We start from the raw sequence: 26,936 nt of genomic DNA on the forward strand, positions 1-26,936 counted from the left end.
ACAAGAACTTATGGGAAACCTATTGTGTTCCAAGTTGAGATGGAAAAACTACATACTGTGAATACAATGAGAAACAAGTCAGAGGTCATGGTCTTAAGGAATTTTTAGCAATTTCCTCAGGTGTAGACCGGTACAAAATGTCCACCTTGCCTCGCAGGTTTAGCTTAAGGATCTTAGTGGCAATAGTGGATGTGGAATATTGAAAGTAATACAAATAAATAGGGAGAGATTACTATTATTATCCATGTAATTTTTTCATTTTTTATTGAAATATAATCGACATATAACGTGTTCATTTTAAGTATGCAACGATTTGATAGATGTATATGTCGCAAAATCATCATGACAGTTAGTTAAAATCCATCACCACACACAGTTACAAATTTTTTTTTAATCCTTGTACTTTATAGTTTTAGTACTTCAGGTCTGAGGTAGCCAAAATTCAGTTCTGCACCTTTGCTATAGAACTGAATCATATTGAATATCACTTAACCATGAAAGGAACTAGTCCACATCTTCAAAAAATCGTTAGGCATCTGATTCTGATGCCTTGTATTAATGCCCTCATGATAACTAGGGAGGTACCAGCCTAAGGGCTGGTCAACCTGGGACAAAAGATATTGCTCTGTCTGGCATGGAAATCCTATTAAAAGCCACAAGCAATGGTGAAAAGGAACCAGCGCTCTAAACCCAAAGATTTTATACTCGACATCCCAGACCCGCTCAAATTCAAAAGGTGTTCAAAGCAGAGATTGGGAACTCTCAGCCCAGTGTGCCAGATGGTGGGACCTACCAATGGGCTCAGGAAACACCACACCCTTGGGGCTGTGCACCTGCCATGCACTTCCCAGCCCTGGGAACTTGCCAAGGGGCCATCAGCACCATCACCAAGCACTCTTATACTACGATGTGGGTGCTGGGAAAGTGTTCAAGGAGCATGAAAAATGAAGCCTGTCCCAAGCTTCCAATCATTTACACACTCCAGCCCACTGCCCGCTGACCTTGATGATAGGATTTTTTAATTGTGGTAAAATATCCATAACATAAAATTTATCGTCTTAACCTTTTTTGAGTGAACAATTCAGTGGCATTAAGAATATTCACACGGTTGTGCAACCTTCACCACTATCCATCTCCAAAACCTTTTCATCTAAAACTCCATTCCCATTGAACTATAGATACCCATTCCTCCTTCCCCCCCACCCCCCAGCCCTTGGTAACCACCATTTCACTTTCTGTCTTTATGAATATGACTATTCTAGGTACCTACAGTGGAATCATACAATAGTTTTCCTCTTCTTGTTCGCTTACTTATAAGTTAGCATCATATTGTCAAGTTTCTTCCATGTTATAGCCTATGTCAGAATTTCCTTTCTTTTTGAGGTGAAATAATATTCCACTGTATGTATATACTACATCTGTTTATCCATTTACCTGTCACTGGACATTTTGATTTCACTTTTTGCCTACTGTGAATAATGCTGCTATGAACATGGGTATACCAATTTCTGTTCAACGTCCCTACTTTTTATTTTGATAAATGTGATTTTAGCCAGAGGACTGTTTTACCCTTAGATACATAGACCTAAAAAGCAAAATGATGTGTATAATTTCTAAAACCATCCCCCCCCCGCCAAGATTCCACTGTGTCAAATATAGAAAGGATGTCACTGACACAAGACCATTTGTATCATGGCCTACTTCAGAGGACATGAACCTGGCAGGAAGTTAATGCTTCTTAGAGAAACCTCCACACTGGGAAAAGCTTGCTTACTTTAGAGGTCTGTTTTTACTGAGCAGTCTGCTCTCTGGACCCCTCTGTGTGAGTGCCGACTTGGACTTAGGTTCCTAAGCAGTTATACTTGGGTTAAAATTTAGCAGCCGAGAACTTAAACAGAAACTTTTGTCCTGAGTGACTGCGAAACACTCTGGCTATCTGTGCTGGATTTTATGTTTGGGCTGCTTCGGAATGCTGTCCGACTCGACTTCTCCAACCATAGCCTGGAAGTTTGGATCATGAAGGGTACTACTTGTCAGTTCCTACTTTAAGCTCCCCAAATTTAACTCTTGGTATTAAAAATATCCAGTTCAGCAACTCATTTCCCTGGGTTGTGACTTTTACTTGTTAGTGTTCCAAACTCTATCCAAAAGAGATACATAGAAGAAAATTTGAGATCATTATTTTTAGCATCGACAGTTATATTTGGTAGTTTCAGGGATGAAGAAAAGTCAGTGAAAGGGAAGCAAATCCTTTTGCAATGTCATCATTGAATTTTTAGCACCTTTAAGTGCTACAATTCACTTGTATTGTCACTAAAATATTTTTTTAAACAGAGCACACACACACACACACACACACACACACACACACACACACACACCATAAAGAGTGCCAGCACCTTGAGTTCAATCAACTAGAAGTCGAGAAACTAAGTGTCTCCATTTGTAAAATGGTAATAATAATCCTCACCACCTGCTTCCCGGGGCTGGCGTGCGGGTTTGTGTTCGTTTCCGAGAGGGGCTTCAGATCCTTGAGTGAAAGGTGTGATGCACAGTATTATAATTCCCACCACAGGGTAACATATGGAGAGGGAAAGAAAGTGTATAGATACGTATGTTTCTGTTTAAACTCTGTGTGCAATTCTGACTTTTATCTTATTTTGCCTTTAAGCTAAACTGCATGGGTCACATTTAGAGCATATGTTGTTATCATTCGCCTTTTTTTGCTCAGGAAAATTGAGTGAATAACGGGTATTGTTTTCCTATTTGCCGAGGTTAGAGTGGTTGCGCGTTTAGAAATCTCTGACTGGACACACAAAACAGCAGATTTTCTTATTATTATGCTGAAGGTGAGGGGCTGCAGTTTGTATTTCCCCCTTTCTATTCTCCATGGATATTACAGATCCAGTTTTGAATATTTTGAAGTTGGCAAAGTATTACTCTGCAAGCAAAAAATTCTTTTCACTCTCCTTGATAAAAAGAGCGGACAATGAAACCATCACACTATGGGTTACCCATATGCCTCTCACTCACAGCCTCTTAATTGGTCTAATGTGCTTTTCACTTTTTGTTTTTTCCTATAATGAGCTTTCACATTTGTGATCTTATATTTTCAACTCTTGCTGAGGACCCATAAGCGGGCTTAGGAAAGAACCTATGCTTCTGCAGAAAGCCTCTCTTTCTTCCAGTTGATTTTAATTAGAAACCAGGTGGTACAAACCCAAAAGGTTGGTGGTGTTCCATGGATGTAAGATGTGAAATGGGTTTAAGTAACACTGTATTAGTCATGAGGCAGAAATGGAGTAATGTTGACATGACTTGAAAGTAGCATTGTTGAGTAAATGAATATGTGAGAAGCACTTGCTAAACTAAATGAGTTTTGCAGTTGTATGCACATTTGTGTAATCCTGTTTATTGATGCCTGAAACAATTTGCAAAATAGAAACAAATCCACGAAGAAGAAATATGTTTGGAATAATTTGTTTATATGACAATTGAAAAAAAACACAGGAATCCAACTGCCGCATTTCATGCAGTAAGTATACCATATGTAGAAGCTTCCCCTCAGAAAATTCAACAGCAACCTTTACCGTCTGATGCAGAACAATAATAACCCTATGTCTTTTACTTGGTCTCTCAACCATTTTTAACGTAAGAGTTATTTTTGTAAAAATTTGTTAGTTAAACAGAGTATCAGGATTCCGTACCTATATTATTGTCTTTAGAAGCTAATGAAGAAATACCTAATTTTTCTTAATGCAATATGACTAAGAGTAATGTCTATGATGGAAAAATATATGTTGGCACACTTTTCTTAAAAACAAAAATCTAGGTATCTTTAAGGAAATACATGTAAGTTTACAATGGGCCAGGCACTATTCTTAAGCACTTTGCAAATATTAATTCCTTTCATCTTCGTTGTAATTCCTTGATTACTATGATTATTCTCATCTGACAGATGAGATTGAAGCACAGAGAAGTTCAGAAACTTGTTCAGTCACACAGCCAGTACATAGGGAGCCAGGGTTCAAAGGTAGTCAGTCTAGCTCCAGTGTCCATGCTTTAATTTTCACACTGCTGCCTCTCCACAGAGTAAAGCCTCCATGTATTAGAATTTTTTTTTTTTTTTTTTTTTTTTTTAGAAGATTCAGGTTTCTAGTTGAATTTGTCATCTAGACACCAACACGTTGTTTTTGGAGCTCACATGCTAGATGCAGTCTGCCTCAGCCTGCTGGCTGTCCCTGGATCCAAAAGACTCTCCCTCTCGTGCCCATTTCTCTACTTTTGTGAGAGAACACTTGTTGCTGTCTGACTCACTTAAGAACTACAAGTAGCCTTAGCCCTGCCAGCTGCAATCCCAGACTGGATCACTTCTCCAGATTTGAGGTTAATCAACTGCAAATTCCATTAGCTTCATACAGAGTGAAAATAAAGAACAGACGGCTTCACATGGGAGCCTGAAGTCAGGTGCAGCTCCTCCAGGCTGGCCTGCAGGTAGGAGTTTTTTCCCTGCCTCAAAGGAACAGTGCCTTCAGTAGGGAGACAGATCAAAGAAGGGCTGTTCCAGAACGCTTCTGCCGCTGGAAAAGCTCTCAGAGTGTACCCCACAGACACCCACAGACGCCTTTATTTTCTAGAAAGATGGAGAATTTGAAACTCCGGTTAACTCTCTTCTGGCCTCTGTGAGAACGTTTCCTAGGTGCCCAGCAGCATGCTGCTGGGGTGGGTAGGCAGTGCTGACAACTGACCCTCTGCCTGCTAGACAAGACGGCCAAGACACAGGTTCAAAAGGGCTGCTCGGACTTTGAGGTGGTCCTTACTTGTGGCTTTAGGCTTCTTTTCATACGTCCTGATGTAGAATGGCTTTAAAACACAAAATAAAAGCCATTTTCCAAAGATCGCTAATGTTTTTCAAAGAAGAACAAAAGTGAACTTGCTAGGACATATTCAAATACAAGCTGTTAGTTTCTCATTAATCTAAGTTGACCAAACAAAAGCTTTGCTGGTGGGATGAAAGAAGTATTATATAGCAGTGTTGAGTAAGTTAGCAATTTCCTTAAAAATGCACAGTTCGGTTGAGCTCCTTGTGGGAAGCTTCCCAGTGATCAGGTGAGAGTTCAATTTCCGTTTGACTTTTTAAATGCCATATGGTCACTGTCTACACACTTTTCAGTTTCCCAGAATCCCTGCCCCACGCCATTGGCTGGGTGACTGTTTTGCTTTTATATTTTCCCTTGTTTACTTGCTTATTTCTTTCCACCCCCAGATTAAGGAAAATATTGTCACCATTAAAACAAGAAAAATGCAATAACCCCATTGCTGGGAACTTACAAGCTAACCAACTCCGATCACAAGTGGCCCCTTTCTAATCATAGTTTGTGGTGGAATGAAAGATGCAATTGTCTGGAAGGGATGAATATGGGATCCATGCTGGCTTGAGGGTCAAAGGTCATCACATGCAAAGGTCCCTTTCTCTCTGGCACAGCTCCCTTTGTATAGCATAGTTTGGCAGCTATCTTCTTGCACTTCGGCTACCTGCCAGTGCAGCTGGTACTGTGTCTGGTGCAGACAACAAAGCGTCACTCAGCAACCAGCAGCTCTGCATGGGGCCGCTTTTCTCAGATGACAAAGAAAGATGGGCTATACATTCTACCATCGCTGCCTATTAAAAGGACTCTTAAATTGCATTAGTACAAGTTATTGTTAATTATGTAGTAGTCACTGGAGCTGTAGGCGCTTTCCTGGGGAGGATGGTTCAGCTATATGCTGGGGGAAGAGGAAGCAGGGGAGGGGGTGATGGTTGGGAGAAGAGGTAGCACGGAACAAGGACAGGTGGTAGGGAAAAGCAACTCATCTGCCGCATAAAAACCAAAGCTGCATGAATAGGAGCAGTCCTTGGTTCTGACAAGCTGCTCTGGAGGTTAGTAATGTAGCTGATGAAGAAGGAATCAATCGCCGGAAAGAATCTCCGATACAGGCAGTTTGGAAATTGTCCTGCCCGCCCTCCATTCAAAAAGCTACATCGGGGGTTTCCAGCGTTTTCATTTAAGAATAATTTTAAGCAATTTATCACTTGGCTGTAATGCATTCGCTCTGGGCTGAAATCAATAAGTCCTGCAATGTGGAGATAAGGCCTATTTGAAGGTTGGGGAAAGAGGACCAGAGGTTGCCTATTGTCAAATAGCCAGAAAATTAAAATTAAAGTGATATGTTTACCCCATTTGGCCATCTGGGGTAGAAATGCGGCTCCATTGGTGTTACCCACGTTTCTCAAGGGTGGATTCTGTGAGATACATTTATAGCAAGGGTCCGGCTCCGTCGGCGGTTTTAGAAATCAAATGAATATAGCTGTGTGCCCTCAAACTAGGAAAACCTCTGTTTCTGTTGAATTCCTTTGTACTGTTTTGAGTCAGCATTTGTTTTCTCTTGCTGTCCTTCTCATGATTCCTAAGGCAGTGACTGGGGTTTCAAGATCTGGTCATTCTCTTACTTGTCCCTCCCCTAAGAATAAAAACAGTTTTCAAAGGGGTTGAGCATGGGGCTTTATGAGTCTTCTTGGGCTTAATTTTGAGGTTTGCGGCCATTGAAATTAGATGACGCTGCTCTCAAACGTCTGGCAAGTTTTTTGTGATGTGTACCAAACTTTAACAGGGAGAGGATCCCAATTTGATGTAATTTCATTGCAACAACACAGCGGCACGACTGTCGGCTCCTCCCCATCCCCCATGCTTTTCCACCCCCCTCCCCGCCCCTGTACCCCACCCCCCTCCTGCCAATCCACTTCAGATTAAAAGAAAATCCAAGGGAAACAGGACACAAAGGGGGCAGATGAAAGTCCACAGTCTTTAGTTTCTATCTTTCCTTCTTGTGTCTAATTTTCCGCTTCTTGGTTGTTCTGATCTCAGCTATTTGCAATAGTTATATATAATTTAACATTATACAAAAGTATTGTCATATCAAACATAGTGAAATGGATTCCAAAAACACCATCTGGTATTTGGGAATGCACTGTGAGTTGGGAACGTGAGAAGAGATATTCTTTGCCACTTTGCTTGGGACTCAGCCATTAGCAGTGTAATTGCCAAGAAAAGGTGACAGGCTCCAGGCTTAAAACAAGTGGGTTCCTCCCCCCCTCTCGCCTATTAACTCTTGTGAGTCCTAAACCATATTAAAAAGGACTCTGAGGACAGAGCAATTTAAAAAAAAAAAAGCAGAAGTACTGCAGAATCTGATTTTTTAAAAAATAGATAAAAATACCCACTGTGCTGTTGTTATTATCGTTTTATGAAGAAAGTAGCCTAAGAGGAAACAAAATGACTCAGAGACAGGAGGGTAGGGATTGGGGATCGAGTTAATTATGTTTTAAAGTTATGGGGTTTTTCAGTGGATTTGCATGATGAGAGTTTTAGTCCAAAGCTTGTTTCAAAAATCCTCATTAGTTTCCTCTAGTCCACCTTAAAATTATAAAGACCTAGATTGTGAGGGTCATCTGTGATGATTCAAACCTATTTAATAGCATGGAGGTTTGTACCCACTTCTCTATAGGAAAAATAATAACTTTGAATTGTCTTCTGTATCGACAGTTTCAGGGACTGCTGTGTGAGAGAAAAGAAGAAATGTAGACTGTACACTTCTATAGACCTTTACGTTGTTTAACCAGTTTGAGATAAGAACAGTTTAAAAATAAATACATCCTATGTAACAAGGAAAAGGAGTTATCCTACGGGATAGAAATTAGAGAGAGGACTTCTCAGCAGGAGATAAAAATAAGGGTAGAAGAGAAAAAAAAAAAAACACTTAAACCTCTCATAGCTATGTTCAATCTGGCATTCACAACCTGGGTCTGTATCTGTTTCCAACTACAAAAATAGTTTACAAGGGTCACAGTCATTTTTTTCCACACAGTGTGTCAGAAGCTGGGATGTACAACCCAGAACTGCCATTCCATTACACAGAATAAAATGATATCTGGTGGGTGGATCGAACGCTTGCCAAAGAAGACACAGTGAAAGCTAACCCTCTCAGTCTAGCTCCTGTTTTTAAATATTTATATCTCTGGCAGACTTTTTGGGGGTAGAGGAAACTGAAAGCTCTTTTGCTATCTGTCATTTCACCCAGGCAGAGGAGTGAGTCTCACGACTTGATTTTCCTCGAGTTTGGCACCCAGAACAGGCGATGGCATTTCTTCAGGGCAGTGAATTTCTCTTTGTGGAAAAACCGGCCAGGACCAAGGATTTTCACAAGAGCCAACAGCCGCTTTCCATACCCGCCTGGGGCAGGGCCAAGTTCCCATTAACACTGCTGTTACAGCTCGGGCCAGCCTTGCAATGGGCTGATACTGGCTTTGGTCAGGACCTATTAGGAAACCTATGAGCAAAGCCGGCATGGGCCTGGGGTGGTAGCAAGTGGACAGTGCTAGTAATGGGGCAATGTCACCCCCTAGCTGGCCTCTATCATTCATTCTCTGTGATCGTCAGTTTTCCCCTTCCCACCTCCACACCCTGATTTCCTTCTCCAAGGAATCAGTCCCCAAAGTGAATTGACTACTGCATCCTTCTCTGTCTTACCATCACCTCAGTCACCTCCTTAGTTCAGGACCTGTAATACTCCATGAATCTTCTACAGTCTGCGGCATGCATAGCAACAAATCAGAGAGTGATCTTTAGAATCAGAGGGACCTGCACTTTAATCATGGCTGTGCCATCTATTAGCTGTGTGACCGTGGGCAAGTTACGCCTCTACCACAAAACAGTACAGTAGCTCATTTCTAGCAGGAATGTTCTGTGGAGTAAAGGACCTAGTGACCTAGTGAACACCTAGTTTATATAGTCAACAAATGCACATGGTTCCTTCAGAACGCCTTTCATACATCCCTTTGTTGTACAAGTGTTATCTTTACTGCTCGGGCTGCAGAACCTACCCCAGGAAGTTTTCCATCAGAATAGACTGGTTCATCAACTACAAAATAGCTTTAACATCCTTCCTCTATTCATATACCTCTTAATTTCCAGTTTTTATATAACCACAGTTGTAATATAGTGACCATCTACTCAACCTTCGCAATGGGCCAGGCCCTCTAATGATGCCTTTACATATATTATCTCATTTCGTTCTTTGGATATATGCTATCAACCATGATTACAAAAGAAAAGCTGGGGAATTGGAAACACTAAGTAACCTGCTTGGGAATACGCAGCTGTTAGTATATAAGAATCTATGAAAAGCAGGAATTATTTTGTTTTCTTGGTGGGAGGGGTGAACTTGATTCAAGCTTCTAGGCTTCTATTCCAATTCTGACAGTAACTAGCTTATAAGTTGTTTTAGATAGAGACAGAATGAGCCATAGGGGCCAAACAAATTATTCATTCACTAAATATTTTTCAGCATCTACTACTTGTATATGCTTTGGGTGTTCTGAAAAACACATAAATGGTTCAACACAAATTCTTCCCTCAAAGGGAACAAAATCCAGAAGAGTGAAAAGGTCTATTTCTAAGTAACTGTGATATAGCAGCAGAGTGATATGTTTCACTAGACAGTTTCAGTAGATGGCATATCTGAACGGCATTACTTCCAGCTAGGACTAGACCAGAAGAGGATATCAGGAAGGATTTGAGCACAGGTGATAATGAACATGCAGAAATGATGAGGAAAGGTGTTCCAGGTGGAGAGAAACATATGAGCAGAAGCCCAGAGGTAGGAATGGGTCAGATGTGCACTGATACGTGTTGAAGGAAACAGACCCCGGGAAAGCTTTTGAGGATACGAGCTTGGATCATCAGGACTGAGAGGGGAGATGGATGTCAGAAAAAGTGGTGCCTTGCCAAATTTTATGCACAAATTTGTTGCTTAATAAATATTCCTGATGAGGAAAACACGGGCTGAGCTGATGAAAAATAAAATGATCACCCAGGGTTCAGTTTTCTATTGGTTCCCATGAAACCATTCATTCATTGAAGCATCCAAACATTTATTAAGCAGACCCTCTGCACCAGACTAGGCACTGAAAATACAAAGATGAGCAAGATATGGTCTGTTCTTTTGGGGCATTCACAATCCAGGGGCAGAGGCAAGCATATAAAGTAATAGTTCTAAATGGTGCCATGGGGCAATACAGTCATAGGAAGCAAGAGGCCTGGGGGCCTGGAGGGTGAAGTGTTTAATGTTGCCTGGAGCAGTGAGGGAAAGTTTCCCAGAAAAGGTAAGGTTAGGGTTCAGGGTTGAAATTCATACTTTTCCTTCAAGCGAAAGCACGTGAATCTGAAAAGCTGCGTGCAAATGTTACCTGTCATTTTCTTATTCTTTTTCACAACTATGAGTCAAAACTATGGGACACATGAATTTCATAACTAAACTGTGGTTAAGAATATCCCTCTTCTTAGGAAATACACACTACAGGGTGCAAAGGTGTAAAAAAAGACATGATGTTTGATTTCTACTCTCACCCAGTTCAGAAAAATAAGCTCACAGGCATGTGGATGTGTGTACAAAAAAAGAAAATCAATGTGGCAAAATATTAAAAATGGTGAATTTGGGTAAAGTAAAAAAAAAACAAAAAAAAAACTATGGGACACAACTATGAGTCACAACGCACAACTGTGAGTTAAGTCAGCCCAAGAGGAAACAAGGACTTTATTTTTTAGACTTGGAGGAGCATCTTAAAGGTCATATGGTCCACTGTCTCCCAGAATGAATCAGTGGATATATAATGTTATATGTGTGTACGTAAATTTGAATGTATGTATTGCTATTATATTGACAAAATGTTATTTTATAATGTCAAATTGATAACATTTACCTCTTCAAGTTCCACCTTAAAGAAGTAATGAGTTTATTCAGATTAACCCCAACATTTGATATTGGAGTGATAAATGATATTTGCAATAATGTCAGCCTCACTATTGTCTTTATTTCGATATTTTGTTTTGAAAACAGGGCCTCACAAAAATTCTGATTGTACTGATAAGTAGATGAAAGTGGTAACATCTGTGGCTTTTTGTTTGTTTGTTTGTTTGTTATTAATAGCTTGACTCAAAATCTCAAGATACTCTTCATTTAATCTAGTCCAGAAGCTTGAAGACAGGATAGCGAGACATTTTGGTCACAAATTTGAATCAGTAACACTTAACAATGGTTCTCTATATTGTTTGACATAAATATGAAAATCAGACATGAGGAGCCTAAAAACTTACACTAACACTAAAGTTGTCTATAATATGACTCATGGAGATCAGTATGTCTCAAGTTCACAAGTTGCAGAAATAGAATGTTACAGCTTGATAAAATGGATTGGCCAAAGCAACTGGTTGAATATTTACCTGGCATTTACTTGGGGTACCTGTGACTCACTCATACAATTTTAGGTTAAAAGTCTGAATTCCAGAAAAACCACTGCAGAGCTACAATCTTCCTAATCAAACACATATTTACAAAAAATTAGAATGTATGCACAGACATATTATTATTTTTTAACATCAAAGGGACTCTGTGGGCAGTAAGATTATTAGCCCTTTATGTTTTATTGGTCTTTGTCTGTATTAAAATTGTAATAAGAATTATTTTAAATATAATAAAACATTCACAGAGATTATTAAAGTTTTCTTCTGAGCTAATACAAAAATTAGTAATCTAGCAGGTCAATAATTATGTTGGTGGTCTCCAATAAGAATATTATATAAATATAGCATAAAACATATATAGATATGTATATATATATATACAGACTTAAGTACATTCATGGATTTTTATTTCAATTTTCAAAATAGTCAAAAATGACACTTTCATCTAAGACTGTCGTAACAAAACAATTTAGATCCATAAAAAAACAGTTTCAAAACCATTGATCAACTCCTAGAATTTCCCAATGGATCATATGCAAGGTAATTTTAGGTGGTACACAAACATTTTTATGTGAATAATGATGTATTTATTGAAATTGTTTGTTTGTTTTCATTTTCTATCATGGTATATTTTTAACTTTACTCCTAAATGATTATAAAATTAAGGAAAGTGGGTTAATTTAAAGAAAAATGTTAAGTAACTAATGGCACAGGTGAATATAGAAAAATTATAAAGGTAATAGAGAAATGAAGTTTGGCAAACTCTAATCTAATACAACGCACTTGTCAATCCAAGTGAAGGAATGAAGGACCAAAAAGGTATTTTTTGGTGGCAGATGAGGACTTGCCCCTATTTGTCCTCATTCCAATCCAGGAAGACAATCTTTTTTATGCTGTAAGAGCTCAGCATGCTCAGCCCCCAGCTCTAATGGTTTTGTCATGTAACATATGTGACAAACCAAAAAGACTCTAAGTCTTAATTGACAGTTTAAAAATAAACCAAGGCCAAATGTCTGTAAGTGCAAATTCTTAGGGCTTCCCTTAGCACATCTGGATATTTTCAGTTGCTAAATATGGAAAACATGACTCAAAAAGGTTTAAAATGTAATATAAATATTATGTATGTAATATATATAAATAAAATATAAACTGTGAAAGGTTCTTGTCATTGAAAAGTCCAAAGATAGTATTGTTTCTAGTCGTGCATGGTTTAATCCAGCAACTCAGTCACCCGGTTTCTCCATCCTGCCTTTCTTAGAATCCTCAGGCAAGTGTCTTTCCCAGTTACTCCCTCATTCAGATTTAATAAGAAAGAGTCAGTTTTGTGCCAGAATTCCTGAAGCAAAACTGTTGTCATTCTTTGGATCCATGTAAGTCCTGTGGCCCATCCTTAAACCTAAACCATGGTCAGAGGGTGGAAGACACTGCTTGAATTAACCCAGTCATGTGTTCCAGAGTGGAACGTGGAATCACTGGGACCTCTAATAGGCAATTAGAAGCTGTTGGGATTGGAAACAAATAAGAATAAAAGCTGGCAAGGCAGCCATGATTATTCCACTGTAGTGAAGAAAGAGAAATAACGTTACTGTAATGGAAAGTCTTTAGATTTGATCTGGGAAAGATTTCTGGATACTTCCAGAGGACGTGTCATATTTTTCAGAGGTATTTATGAAGTGTTCATATGCAAGGGGAAAAAAGTGGTGTGCCTCCAATCATCTCAGGCATGCATGCATGGCCCGTGTCCACAAGGATATCTGCGTGAATTTCTCCTCGTTTAATACCACTCTGGGAGTATATTTCCCCACTACATTCCAGGCGGGGCCATTGCCCTACTTAAGAATTGACTAACTAGTGGAGTTTTTTAATGAGAGGGTAGCGGTACAAGGAAAATGCAGTAGTGTTATCTAGAAGCCAAAAAGAAAAAACGGGGAGAAAAAAATAAAAAACCATAGTTTTGATATTTGAAGTTGAGGTTTGAAATAGAGGCAAAGAGCTGCTTTCCAACGAAGATGTTGACTCTCCCTTAGTTTTCCTGTTAGCTTAGGCTTCCACGAAGCACGCACTATAACTCCCTACTACCCCTTAAAAAGAAACCTCCTCCAGGAGTAAACCTTCCACGCTTCAAATATTTCCCCTTGGAAGTGAGGTCTCATTTTAGTAGTAGTCGAAAGGCTGTAGTTCCCATGTAGGTGGATTTCATTCAGCACTAGTCAGGTGGAGAAGGATTTGGGAAAGTGTTGGATCTTTTCCAAAGCCTTTTGGAAATGTAACATGTTTCAAGGCTGCTTTTGACCTTCACAATTGGAAGGTTGAGAATCATATTCAACTAAAATGCTTTGATCAGGGACCATTCACTTAACTTATTTCATCTAATTCCCATATCAAGACTGTAAGGCTTATGTTTACCCCATTTCACAGATAGATAAACAGAGCCTCAAAGCAACTAAATGAATTGCACCCCAGTATCGGTCTGACAGCAGGTTGTTGTGTGACCTTGAGCCAGTCCCTCTTTCTCAGAATTCCAGCTCCGCTGTGCAATGAGGCCCTTGGCCTCAGAAATGCCTACCCAGCTGCCACCAGCCTCTCAGGCCTCAGACTGTCTGTCTTGAGCCCTCCTCTTCCAGTCTGTGAGGTCCAAATCCTGGGCAGATGTCTCTCACCATATGCTGGGGGTGATTTAACAAGGCCAAATGGGCAGCCCCGTGGTTAGAGGCGCTCTCCATTACATGCACGCCGGTTGCTGCCGCCTGCCCGGCTGTCCCAGCCCTCGCCAGCTCCTTCTCTGAGGCAGCAGCCTGCAACTGCAGATGCCAAGCAGCGGAAGATATTTTTAAAGCTACAGCATCTGGCTCCTTGGCAGCCTCCACCCGCTGGTGGGCCGGGTGTTTTGGAGTTGCCTCTGGGCACTTCACGTGGTTTGGCATCTGATCCATTGTCTGGGCTGCCTTTTAGAGCAAAGCTTTTATTGTGCGGTGGGGGCACGAGTGGGGAGAGGCTGGGGTGGGAGGGGGGGTTCCCCTGAAACCAACTTTTGATTATAACCTAGGTCTCCCCTCTCAGTGACATCAGTATGTCTCTGGATCCTTTGTGGTGGTGTTTTCTTTCTCTTTCTCTCTTTCTTTTTCTTTCTTTCTTTCTTTCTGTAAAAAAAAAAAAGAAGTGATGAAAGAATGAAAGAAATAACATTTCTCCTCTGCCAGAGTGGGTTTGAATAGAAAGCTGCTCAGTAGCTATGCAGCTGCCCAAATCTTGCCCCCCGTGTCCACATTCTGACTAGTTCAGAACACGACTTTCTTGGCATTCAAAGTGCCCTCAGGCCTGACTATTCCTCAAATGTCTCCCCAGGGAGGTAGAGGATTTCTTTTTTCATTTTTTTTCCCTGTTTTTCAAAAAGGCTCAGAAGCTTCCTGTCTACATCCAAATAACCATTCAAAAAAAAAAAGACACTGACACTTAATTCTCCTTGGCAAGCTGTATTAAGTTTTTTCTTTTTCTTAGAAAGGTGCATTTTAGGGAACACCCGCTCCCCAGCCTGGAAACTCAGGCTTGGGGACTTGGCCCTGTTTCAGAACACCAGTTTGAAGATGACTTCGAGTGAAGATTTCAGGCCTGGTGACAAGAAAATTATCTCAGTTGGGGCAACAGGCTCCCGTGTCACAGGGCTGGGCAAGGCACCAACCTGCCTCTCACCCATGACTTGGCAACATTGCCGAGTGTGGTCTTTGCTCCAACCAGTAGGCACAGGGAGTCCACAGGCCGTGGCTACCAGTGGGCAGGGATGACCACTGAGGACCCAGCTGAGTTTGGCCAGAGGGCTATTTTTATGTAACTGACATTTACTGGGCATGGTTGTCACCTTGCCTCCTTCTGCTACAAGGCTCAGGAAATTATTACCCCCACCAGAGCAGGGGTCTGCAGCTGCCTTGGATAGCTGAGGGGAGAATGGGGGAGGAAGGCTGCATTTCTTCCACTTACGCTCAGTGGGAAAATGGCAGTATTCTCATCTGATGAGTAATAAGGAAATACTCTGTACAGTTCTAAGTACTTTACACCTATCAGCCTGGTTAATACTCACCATAACCCCATGAAATAGATATTACTGTCCTCTCTTTACTGATGAGAGAACTGGGCATTGAGACGGGAAGTAATTTATCCAAGATCACCCAGCTAATATGTAGTGGAACAAGGATTTAAACCCAAATGCTCTAGCTCCAGAACCCACATTCTTAACCATAAACAAAGATCAATAAAAATGAAGTTTAAGTTTTGACTCAACATTGGGGACCAAACTCAACTATGAGCTGTTGGTTCTTTTGGGTCAGCCGTATTTGAAATGAGAAGGAATTTATGAAGAGCATTTAAACAAGGAAATATTGATTCAAAATATACAGCCATTCCTAGCATTTTTACTGTGTTTGATGAAGCCTGTCTTCCTTCTTACCCATGTTAGCCAGAGTGTTTGACAAACTAGCCAGTGGGAAGAAGCTTCATAAAAATGGGAGGTTTTTTGTTGTTGCTGTTTTTTGTAAGATTTTTATTGGGGAAGGGGAACAGGACTTTTTTGGGGGAACAGTGTGTACTTCCAGGACTTTTTTCCAAGTCAAGTTGTTGTCCTTTCAATCTTAGTTGTGGAGGGCGCAGCTCAGCTCCAGGTCCAGTTGCCCGTTGCCTGTTGCAGGGGGCGGAGCCCACCATCCCTTGCGGGAGTCAAACCGGCAACCTTGTGGTTGAGAGCCCATTGGCCCATGTGGAAATCGAACCGGCAGCCTTCGGAGTTAGGAGCATGGAGCTCCAACAGCCTGAGCCACCGGGCTGGCCCAAAATGGGAGGTATTTGAGCAGGAAGAACAACCCCATGTAGGCACAGGCATTTCAGAATTTGGAGTAGCTGTAGAAAATCCAATTAAAGCAGAGGCTACTTGAATTCATTCATTCATTCAAAATATTTTTGAGTACCAGTTCTATGTCAGGCATTGTTCTGGGTGTCACGGGTACAGAAATAGAGGAGATAAGGCAGTACCAGGTGAGAGAGGTTTTTTATTTTAAATGGGTGGTCAGGAAATTTGAGTCTGAAACGTTGACCTTTGAGTAAGATGCTAAGGGAGGTGAGTGATAAACCATGTGGGTGTCTGGATGGAGAGAGGGAACAGCCAGTGCAAAGCCTAAGGTAAAGCATGCCTCATGTACTCCAGGAACATCAGGGAGGTCCGTGAGGCTAAAATAAAGTGAGTAGGGGGAGAAGAGCAAGAGATGAGGTCGGAATCGTAATGGACATGGGAGAGATTGTGAACATGACCTGTTTAAATGAGCTTTGTTTAAGGAGACATTCCTTCCCAGTGTACCCAGGTAAAGGAACAAGATATGACTGATGGCATTCTCTAAGAGTCAAGGAACTAACAGACTAAAGGTCACGGGAGAATGTAGTCAGCCCTACCTTGGCTTGGCTTGGCTTGCCTTATAATCCTTGGGATGTACTTTTGTAAAATAAGACTAGACCATAGGAATTGGAGCTTTTATTAGGTGGGAAGACGAATTTAGCAACCTCATAGGAATGCCAAAGGCTATGCTCATAAGAAGAAAATAAAATTGTTATGATTTAACGTCCAAAACAATGCCTCCATTGCCTACCGGAGTGCCTGGAATCCAATCATTATACGTCTAGCTCTCTGGATTTTGAAGGTAATAAATGGAGGTGAGAAGGCACCAAAGGCAAACCTTACCTATTTCAAAATGGTGTCCAATACTGGAATATAGATCATCCTCTCTTAATTTTGTTCTGTCAATTCTAAGTCTTCCTTTCCAGCATCTCAGAACCTCGCACTCTTGGAAATGCCTATCAAGTATTATTATACTTGATTTCCTAAAGTGGTCAGAGATACTGGGCCCACAATTCTCACATTCAAGGCTGTGTAGGAAGGTACAAAGTTGTGTGGTTATTGTCTTAGGCTAAATGTGCAACAGTGCAACCAACCCAAGAACACGTTATCAAGTTTTACATTGGGGTTGTAAGTTCTGCCCTGTCACTCACCAGCTGTGTGACCTCTCTGAGCCTCCGTCTCCTTATCCATAAAATCAGAACCATAACTCCTGCCTGTGGAGTTTGGACTTAAAGTCTATAAAGTAGCTGGCATAAAGCAAAGCAGAGAAAAAGGAAGGAAGTAATGCACTCATAGTTCTGTCCTCTGTAAAAGGAACGTGTTGGGTGAATCATTCATTTGGCAAATATTTTGTAAACACCTTCCTGTGATCATTGCTACACTAGTACCCACAGGCCTCAGTATTTGGTTCCTTGGGGAAAAAAAATGTAAAGGATGGAAGCCTGATAGACACCATGAAGGGTCTAAGAGACCCCACTTGAACAGTCCATCATCACTCAAAGGGGAATTGCAAATCCTCTCCAGGGCAAGTTTTTGCTGGTGTTTTTTTTCTTCCTAGTTTTCATGTATTGTTCTATTGCCATGATTCTATTAATAGCAAGTATTTTAAATCATTTATAAAATTATGGTATCACTTTATAAATGAAAAGTCCACAATATTTCATTTTGATGGGCACTTAATGATGACAAATACTCATTATTCTATTAACACTCTCTTTAAAGCTCAGTAAGCCCCTCCCAGGACTCTCCATAAGTTGTGTGGTCTCCGAGCTCATTAAAGAAAACAAAGTGTCCACGTTACTAGTGTGACCTACCAGTTATATAATATGCCAGGTATGCAAAGCGTTCTGTGATGGTTTTTTATAATTTCCTGGTCTGAGCATCAATTTTTTATTTACAACTATATTGTTAGGATAAAATTCTGCTTGTTAGGATAAAATTCTGCTTGGGGCTAGTCTGCTTCTTCATAGAAGTTGTAACTAGCCATTCTAATGTCCTCCCTAGGGAAGAAAAAATTAGTTTTTAATTTACTTACCTGTGTATTTGGTGTCAAAAGCACTTTTTCCAAAGTATATTGCAAGAAACATCAGTTACATTGGAGTTACTAAAAAAAAGGTTTTATGGTCAAACAAATTCAACAACGTGAAACAGGTTACTTGGAAGTTCACAATGGAGTTTTAGTTTGCAGCATTTCCTAAAATTATAAAACCAGTAAATCAAAGAAGCAGGACCTCACTGAGAGTAATCCTGAAAGCAATTGTGGGTGTTTTATTTCCAACAATCCCTATGAATTTGTTTGGTGGGGGTAATAGTCATTCCCCTACAGATGGGCGAAAACTCAGGCAATCCCATGGCTTTTCTGACAACTCTTAGGCAATGACTCAACTCAGAGATGAGAATCTATCAATCAATACTTCAATCTTGTGGGTCGGCTGGTTCCTGTGTGTGGGTGGCCTGCCTGCACACATTCGGTAGACCTGGTTTTGTCTCTCTCTCTATCTCCTCCCTAAGCTTGCTTATCCTGACTTCTGACCCTTTTGTGGTTGGAGCAAAGGTTGGGGGGTTGAGGAAGCAAGCTGGAAGGAGGGTGTAGGAAAGTTCCTCCTTGATAAGTACTTTCGTAAAATGGCTTTGCGATCTCTAGGCCTAGCATAGAGGCCTAGCATAGAGATGCTCTTTTTTGTCATGTGCACTTTTGTGGAGCCTCAGAGCGTCCCCTGCTAGGCCCCCAGCTGCCTCTCCCTTGATCGGACCCTCATCAGCTATGCCCATCACTGATGTCCTCACTGTGAGGGCCTTCTCCGTCACAGGCTACCCTTTGGAGCTGGAGCCTTTCGAAAAGACCCGGAAGGAAACAGATGGAAAACTCAAGTGGAGTAATTGAAGGGAGTTTAACAAAGGGACTGTTTACAATGGCACGAGCAGCATAGGGTAAGACCAACAAAGAGATGGGAAGTGTCCTAAAACTGGCAAGAGCAGAGAGCTGTTAGCACCCCTAAGTCTAAAGGGACGAGTGCAGGGAAACCTGCAGGACAGGACCACCTAACAAGGAACTGTGGCCTTCATGACACATTTTGCCAACCTGTCACCCAACAGGGAGGCAACCCAGGGAATGAATACCCTGACCTCTCTCCCCATATTCTTCAGTCTTCCCTGGTGCTTCCTGTTGGTCAAACCCAAGCAGAAGTCAGAGGGCAAGGGAGTCCTGTCAAGGTAGCTTATAGAGGTCAGCCTCCTAGGGCACAGAGCACAGTATAGAAGGATGGAAAGTAGATTTATAGGGACAAACAGAATATCCATTCATGACCTCAAGATGTTCTCAGCCTGGGTTCCACCATGGACGGGCCCCCCCACCGGATTCTAACTTCTTCTTTGACTGCATTCTCTCTTATTCTGCTCACTCCAGCTTATTCTGGGCATCTCCCCATTGCCCTAGGCTTATACCCTCTTCCTGGAATGCCCTGTCTCCACTCTTCACTTAGTGAAATTATTTCCATTCTTTATGAGTCATTTTAAGCATCACTGACTCAAGGGATCTTCCATTTAAAAACCTGTGCTTCTTTTACACATGGCTTTGCACATTTGGGATTCATTAATTATTTTCAATTACAGTCATTTCTGTCTTCTTTGGACACAAGCTTCTTGAGGGCAGGGGTTTGATCCAGGGAAAAGGGCTACTTTTTCTTGGAGCCTGACACACAGCAGGAACTCAGGAAGAGGGTGCTCCATGATTGGTTTCCCCTGTCTGAGCCTCAGTTTCCTCAGTTAGAAAACGAGAGACTTAATACAGATGATGTGAAAGGCCCCTTTGAGCTCTCAAATTCTCTGAAATGTAAATGCTATTCCCACAGGTGAGACCCTCTTGACTTCTCTGTCAAGAAACTTCTTCCACATTTATACATTAACCAGGGAATCCAGTAGGGGGAGAAGGTTAGGAAATCTCAGATTACTTACGAGAGGCAAAAAATAGCAATACAGTGGATGTATACAGTTTCGCAAGGAAATGAGCAATCTCTTCTTTGATGGAATATGTGAAAGCTAAACTGGAAGGAATAATTAGATTAAATGGTGATGTAAACTGGAAAGGAAGCATTACTTCCTGCGCTGCACCAAATGTCTTACAGGTGTCAGTAGGACCCACCAGCTCAGTAATTAGGGTATTTTAACTGTCTCCGCTTAACTATGTGCAAGTGATTGAAAACGGGAGTTTTACTGGGGCCCCTGGCACCAGGAGAACATTTTGGTGAAATGAGCTTTGTTCTCTGTTACTAGGGGTAAAATAGAAACCAGGATTCAATGTCAATGGGTGTTGTAATGGCTTCTTTTTGACCCCACATGGCCCAGGGCTCTGCTAGTATGTACCCCAGGAGGCTTATGACCCCAATGAGTGCATACCCAAGGGTGCCCCAAGTGTGGAGCTGAAATGCAAAGCTCTGATTTGAGAGTCAGCAAAGTTTTGTCAGGACCTGGCTCTTCCACTGAGAAGGTATAGCATCTTAGGAAACCCAAAACCTGAACTATCTGATGCACAAAGGGGACATCATGACATTCCTGATCTACAGAGAAGGTTTCTGATATACAGTGAACACATCATAAAATAATGAAAACCTTTCTGTTTTGGAGCCAGGCAAACTTGCATTCCAACCCAGGCTTGGCTGCTTGCAGTGTGGGTGACCTTAGGTGAGCTGCGTGTCCTCTCTGAGCCTCAGTTGCCTTGTATGAAAGCCTGAGTGTAATCACAGCCCTGCCTGAACAGTGACTTAGTGGGGTCTCTATAACGTAGTAGCAATAACAATTCTCTAATACATGAACAGTTTGGCTCTCCCATATCCCAAAAGCCAGTCTTTTACTTTATTCATTCATTCATTCATTTAACAAATATGTACTGAGTGCCTACTATGTGCCCGGCCCAGATTACACAGTAATTAGCAAAGCAGCCATGGTCCCTGCCCTTGTGAACTTTACAGTCTACATGAGGTAGGGGAGTACTAACTTCAAATAAATAGGCAAATCTATGAAAAAAAATGCATAGTCCTGTGAAAACAATTAATGGTGAGTGTTATTTAGATGACAGAGCTCAAAGAAGGCTGCTCTGAGGAAGGGACATGTAAGCTGAGACTTAAAGAATGAGTTGGCGTAATCTAGGTGAAGTGTGGGCCAAAGATTACTCCAGATTGAGGGAGGAGCACGTGGGAAGGGGCTTTGAAGTGAGAAAAGGCCAGGATGGCTAGAGTTTTGTTAACAAGAGGAAGAAAGATACACAATGAGGCTGGAGAGGTGAGCAGGTCAAGTGGATTTCATCTCACCTGCAGGGGAAATCCTCTCTCCAAACTCCTTTTATGGGGTCCAGCCCCTGCTTGGATCCCTGGTTGATGGTTATCAAGGCCACCTGGGAGAGCAAACAGTGCCTGGTCTACAAGGGATAAGAACAGTGTCCTAGTCTCAGATTTGTCACCGAATCCTCAGAAAGTATATCGTTAGCATGCAGCTTCATTTCTTGATGCCTCAGTTTCCCTCCACCCAAATAAGATGCATTTGGGCAAAAGAATCCACCCTACAATTCTCAGATTACCAATTTCAATGTCTTGCCAACTTCCTTGGGAGTCATGAACCTTGGGACAGTCACTTCCAGGAACAAAGAGAAGGGAACATCTGCTCTGTTCAATCCTGCTCTACCGCTGTCCCTGGAGTGTCGGGAAAAGTGCTCAGGAAGGAGGAGGTAACACCAGGGCCCCCCAGAGGACGTGCTATCAGCAAGGTAAACAGCTGGCAGGGGCAGAATAACAGTATTCGGAGCCCCTGTCAGCCCTTGGGGAGGAGAGAGAAGCATTCTGCTCCCCAGGAGCGGAGCCTGCAATGTGATCTCCCAGGGGTAGAGCCTCTCTGAGGACACCTGGGACCAACGAGCCAGTGGATTTTCCTCTTGGGCCTGTTCTGTTTTCTAATCAGTTTATCTTCCAGTCTACCAGTCCTTAGATTAGCCAAACCGCCAGTGATTTTGGCTGGCTGGTCCCAGGCTAAGTCAAGTGGAAAGTTAAGGCGATTGTCCAGATGAGTCAAATCTTGCAAAAGGATAAAGAGTACCGAATGCCAGGCCTGGCACAGCTTGACTTCCTGTACACATCAGCCTCACCAGATCACTGTTCAGCCCTCCATGCCACTAGACTGGGTGGTCATATCATTCCAAGGGACCCTCACGTACCGTGACTAGAATCTGAAACAAATGAGTATCATTCCCCCAGCAAGGCTTTGTGGAGAGTCACAATGTGCTAACCCTGTGTTACACTCCGCAGCAAGAGTCTCTATCTCTGAAAATCAAAATATTTTACTATAGATAAGCAAATAAAACCAAGTGGCAAGTAGGAATTGGTGAACTTAAGTCAACCCAAATATAGTACAACTCTAATTGTTATGGGGTTTAGAGAAAGAAGGAGCCAGTAGGTCTGGGGTTGAGGAGAATGATTTGTGTGAAGAAGAAGAAAGATTCCAACACAAAGGAAGGAAGAAGATAACCCTGATTGTCAATTAGGTAAACGACAGCAAGGAGGTCAGAAAGAACATAGAGAATTTGGGAAACAGCAAAGAACCACTACCAAGAAAGTCCTAGAAGTTTACAACTCAAAATCTAATCCAATTTGATGTCCCCGCCCGTAGTGGGACCTTGACTAAGATATTCTGTTATATTCCCCAAAAGGAACTATTGAATTGTGTCCCCCAAAAAGAACTGTAGAAGTCCTAACCCCCAAGCCTCTATCTCGGAAAATAAAAATCTTTTAATATAGGTATGTGAATATGACCTGTGAATGTGACCTTCCTTGGAAATAGAACCTTTGCAGATACAGTCAAGTTAGGATGAGGTCATTGGAGTGGACCCTCGTCCCATATGACTGGTGTCCTCATAAGAAGAGAAAGACAGAGACACACAGGCAGAACACCTTGTGAAGATAAAGGCAGAGATTGGAGTGGTGCAGATGTAAGCCAAGGAAAGCCAAGGATAGCACCAGAAGCTAGAAAGAGTCAAGGAAGGATTTCCCCCTGCAAGTTTCAGAGGAAACATGGCGCTGCCAACACCTTGATTTTGGACTTCTAGACTCCAGAACCATGAGACGATACAGATCTGCTGTTTTAAGCCACCCAGTTTGTGGTACTTGTTACAGCAGCCCTAAGACACTAATACATACTCACAGACATTCGTTTAGTTTTAGAGAAGGTATAACCATCCATCACAAGAATGATGTGAAGGGGTATGAAATGACCCCTAGAAAAGTGCTCTGCACTCCCCAAAAGGAATTACATTGCCAGATAAAGGGATTATATCCCCACACCCTGGGAGAACACTGGGTACACAGGAGGTAGTAACTGACCATGAGAAAGAATGGAGGGGAGAGTTTGGTTCACGAGTGAAGGTATAAACTTTAGAATCAAACAGGCCAAGACTGAGCCCCACTCTACCTCTTACAGCCTGTGAAACCTTAGTTGAGTTCCTTCCATCTCTGGGCCTCCATCTTCTCAGCTATAAAATGGAGATGATAATTGAACTTACCTCATAGAGGCAAGTGACTTTTAAAGAAATAGTGCACACAAAATCCTTAGCATAGAGCCTAACGCTGACCTCCCTGGTCCCAGGCTTTACCTTGGTGGCCTGCCAAACTCACACACTTCTTTTCACAGCTATGCCTTTTTCTCTATGAAATGCACAGGCTTCAGCCTCAACCAAATATCTCCCCTTTCCAGAATTCCTCTCAGACTCAGGGGCCGTTCCTGTCCCCTGGACCATTCCTCACAATGTCTCCCTCCTCTGAAATACATAATTGCCTTTGCCACCATGAGACACCAAAAATCAACTTGCCTTTTTTTTTTTTTTCTATATGCTCTGCCTTGCACCTCAGGTTATACCCATTGAAAGTCAAAGGGAACTTATATTGTCCAATGCTCACTTTATGCCAGACCTTGTACTGGGCACTTTACATTCCTTATCATTTAATTTAATTTCACTTAATTCCATCCTCGTGACATCTCTCTAACATGTCTCTAACCTCTTTGTCTCCTCCTGCTAGAAGAGTACCTGCCACATAGTAGGTGCTCAATAAAAGCTGTTCTACTATGCTAATACCTTCAGTTCTTTGCTTGGGCCAGTATGAGAAAAGCCACAAAGGAAGAAGACCTTTTGGGTCTCTGGGTAACTGCTTAATGCTGCAGCCAGCAAAAAGACAAGGTGGTTCTCTTTTTGAAATGGGTTTGGGAGCCCCTGCCTAGCACACCTTGACCCACTCAACTTCCAATACTAGCGACCCCTGTCAAGCTAACCATTAGGAGAAAAATCTTATTATTGGTACCGTCTTCCCAACACAGCCTCACCACAGGACAGCTTATTAGGCCGTCGGGCCTTATTAGTGCTCGTGGCAGCGCGGTTGAGTGTAACTGGATCTCGAGCCGTGTGCTAAATGCTCCATCTGGAGCGACTCTCTCTGAACACTGATGAGGGCTGCACTCTCCTCATCCTTAAAAGTCTTCTGAAGAAGGGCTCCGGTTTCCGAAACATGCTGGAAGAGAAGCGGGCACCCACAGTCCCTGGCTCCTCACCCCTACACAGAAGAACCAAGCAAATAATGGCAGAGACCTACTCTTCCCAGTGTCCTTCTTCATATGGACACTCAGAGCGTAAATGTATCAATGGTCTGTCTTATGACAGATTTACTCTACCAATAGTTCTTGAACGTGAGCTATTTGCCAGGCATTATCTGGTACTCGTGTTATAACAGTGAACGAAACAGAAATCTCTGGCTTATGGTGCTGTTGGTCTAGCAGAGGAGATAAAGAGTAAATTTAATTTTGGAAACGTAAATTATAGAGAATGCATATTGGTTTGCTAGGGCTACCGTAACAAAGTGCCACAAATTGGGTGGCTCAGACAACAGAAATGGATCGTCTCACCTGGAGGCTAGACGTCGGAGATCAAGGTGTCTACAGGGTTGGTTCTTTCTGGGGTCTGGGAGGAAAGAATCTGCTCCAGGCCACTCGCCTTGGCTTGTGGGTGGCTATCATCTCCCTGTATTGCTTCCCATTGTCTTCCGTCTATGTGTATCTCTATGTATATTTCTTAATGTTTTCTATTTTTATAAGGATGCCAGTCACGTTGGGTTAGGGCCTATTTTCATGACTTCATTTTAACTTGATTACCTATGTAAAGACCCTACACCAAATAAGGTCAAAGACTGGTATATGGCGGTGTGGGGGGAACAATTCAACCCATCACATTCTGACTTAGAATTATAACTATGTTATGTAACTAATATTAAGAAATAGTGATAATTGCTATGGAAAAAAATAAAGCAGGTAAGGCAGATAGAAGAGCCAGGGCATGAGGGAGCTTTATTAAACAGGGTGTTCAGGAAAGAACATTCTAGGCAGAAAGAAAAGCCAGAGCAAACACCCTAAAGGCAGGCGCAGGGCTGGAATATTCTAGAAAAGCAGAGAGACTCGTGGCTGGAGCAGAGCAAATGAAGGGGAGAGTCGTAGGAGAGTGTGGAGGGGACAAATCGTGTACTGAAGCCGTCGCAGGAACGAGAGCCATGGGAGGGTTTTGAGAGGCCCATGGTCTGATTTTTGTGGTACTATGAAAAATTGTTTTCCTGTGAGTTTTGGTGTTGGGGTAAAGAAGCTGATCTTCACGATAATATTTCCTTTCTGCTGCTTGCACAGTGCTTGCCTCACCTTCCCTGACACCCTCTACCCCATGACACAGGTGCAGGATTTCTGTGAGGCTGCATCTGCCTGCGTCCCACACACCCAGTTCCTCAGACTTCTTGCACTGGGAATATCCTGGGCCTCCTGCTTCAAATACCAAATTGGCCACAATAGACCAAAGCATTGTAGTGTTCCCCGGCACTGGGTTCTCCTTGCCTCTCCTTTCCACATCGTACGACAGATGCAGAGAGGAACGTGCCAACCTCGGAGGCGACACCAGAGATAATAAATGCTTCGAAAACTGCCTTCTTAGAAAACAGAAGCCTGTAAAAGCTGGTACTAACTGTGCAGTAAAAGGTGGAAATAGTTACCTTCCCAGACATGGCTCAGTGGTGTGTCATTAGAGGGAGCATTGTTCGCTTTTGAGAGCCATCCCCCACACCCAGGGTGGGCCCAGGATTTCCCTCACTTCTTTCTCTTGACTGACCTTGGTGACTGGGACCCCAACCCTTAACTGTTTATCTTAGGAATCGGTAACGTCCACTGAGGGCCTCCCCTGGGCCGTGTATGTTGTAAACACTTGCTCATCTAATCTTCACAGATATTAATGTAGCTATTACTAGTCCCATTTTACAGATGCAGAAACGTAGCCTCAGAGTGCTTATTTTTGCCAGAGATCATACAAGTAAGCTAATGAATGGTAGAGCTGGGGCTTGAACGTGGGTCTGCATCATTTCAAAGCTTGTTTTTCTCCCCCAGTACACCTTGCTGCAACCCAAAAACTCAATGTGCAGAGCTCAAATCTCCATTTGATACTCTGTCATTTAATATGCATGTGAAACTTTCCTTGTGTGTTTCCTGTCTCTGGTTAAAAAGCTTATCCCCCTATAAAGTCTGATTTTTTTAATATTAAAATAGTATCCTACTCTTCAATATCCATCTCCAGTGTTACTCCTCTATGAGCCTTTACTGATAGCCCCTTTTCCCCCAACAAAAGCTGAATGTATTCGCCCTGTACTTTGAAACAATTGTAT

General features: G+C 42.1%; 2 protein-coding genes across 6 annotated transcripts in view; one reads left to right on the plus strand and one right to left on the minus strand.

The window, feature by feature from the left end:
- NFIA (nuclear factor I A) overlaps positions 1 to 26,936 on the plus strand; it is a 562,979-nt gene that overhangs the window by 26,860 nt on the left and 509,183 nt on the right. The window lies entirely within an intron of this gene.
- Positions 9,311 to 26,936, minus strand: part of LOC141572107 (uncharacterized) — a 147,687-nt gene continuing 130,061 nt past the window's right edge. The window contains exon 7 of the mRNA XM_088791164.1: positions 9,311 to 14,479. The gene's annotated coding sequence lies outside the window, so the exon portion shown is untranslated. The remainder of the gene's footprint in view (positions 14,480 to 26,936) is intronic.

Source organism: Rhinolophus sinicus, chromosome 14 (genome assembly GCF_057876585.1).
Source record: "Rhinolophus sinicus isolate RSI-liver-muscle chromosome 14, RSI-T2T, whole genome shotgun sequence".
Classification (NCBI taxonomy): Eukaryota; Metazoa; Chordata; class Mammalia; order Chiroptera; family Rhinolophidae; genus Rhinolophus; species Rhinolophus sinicus.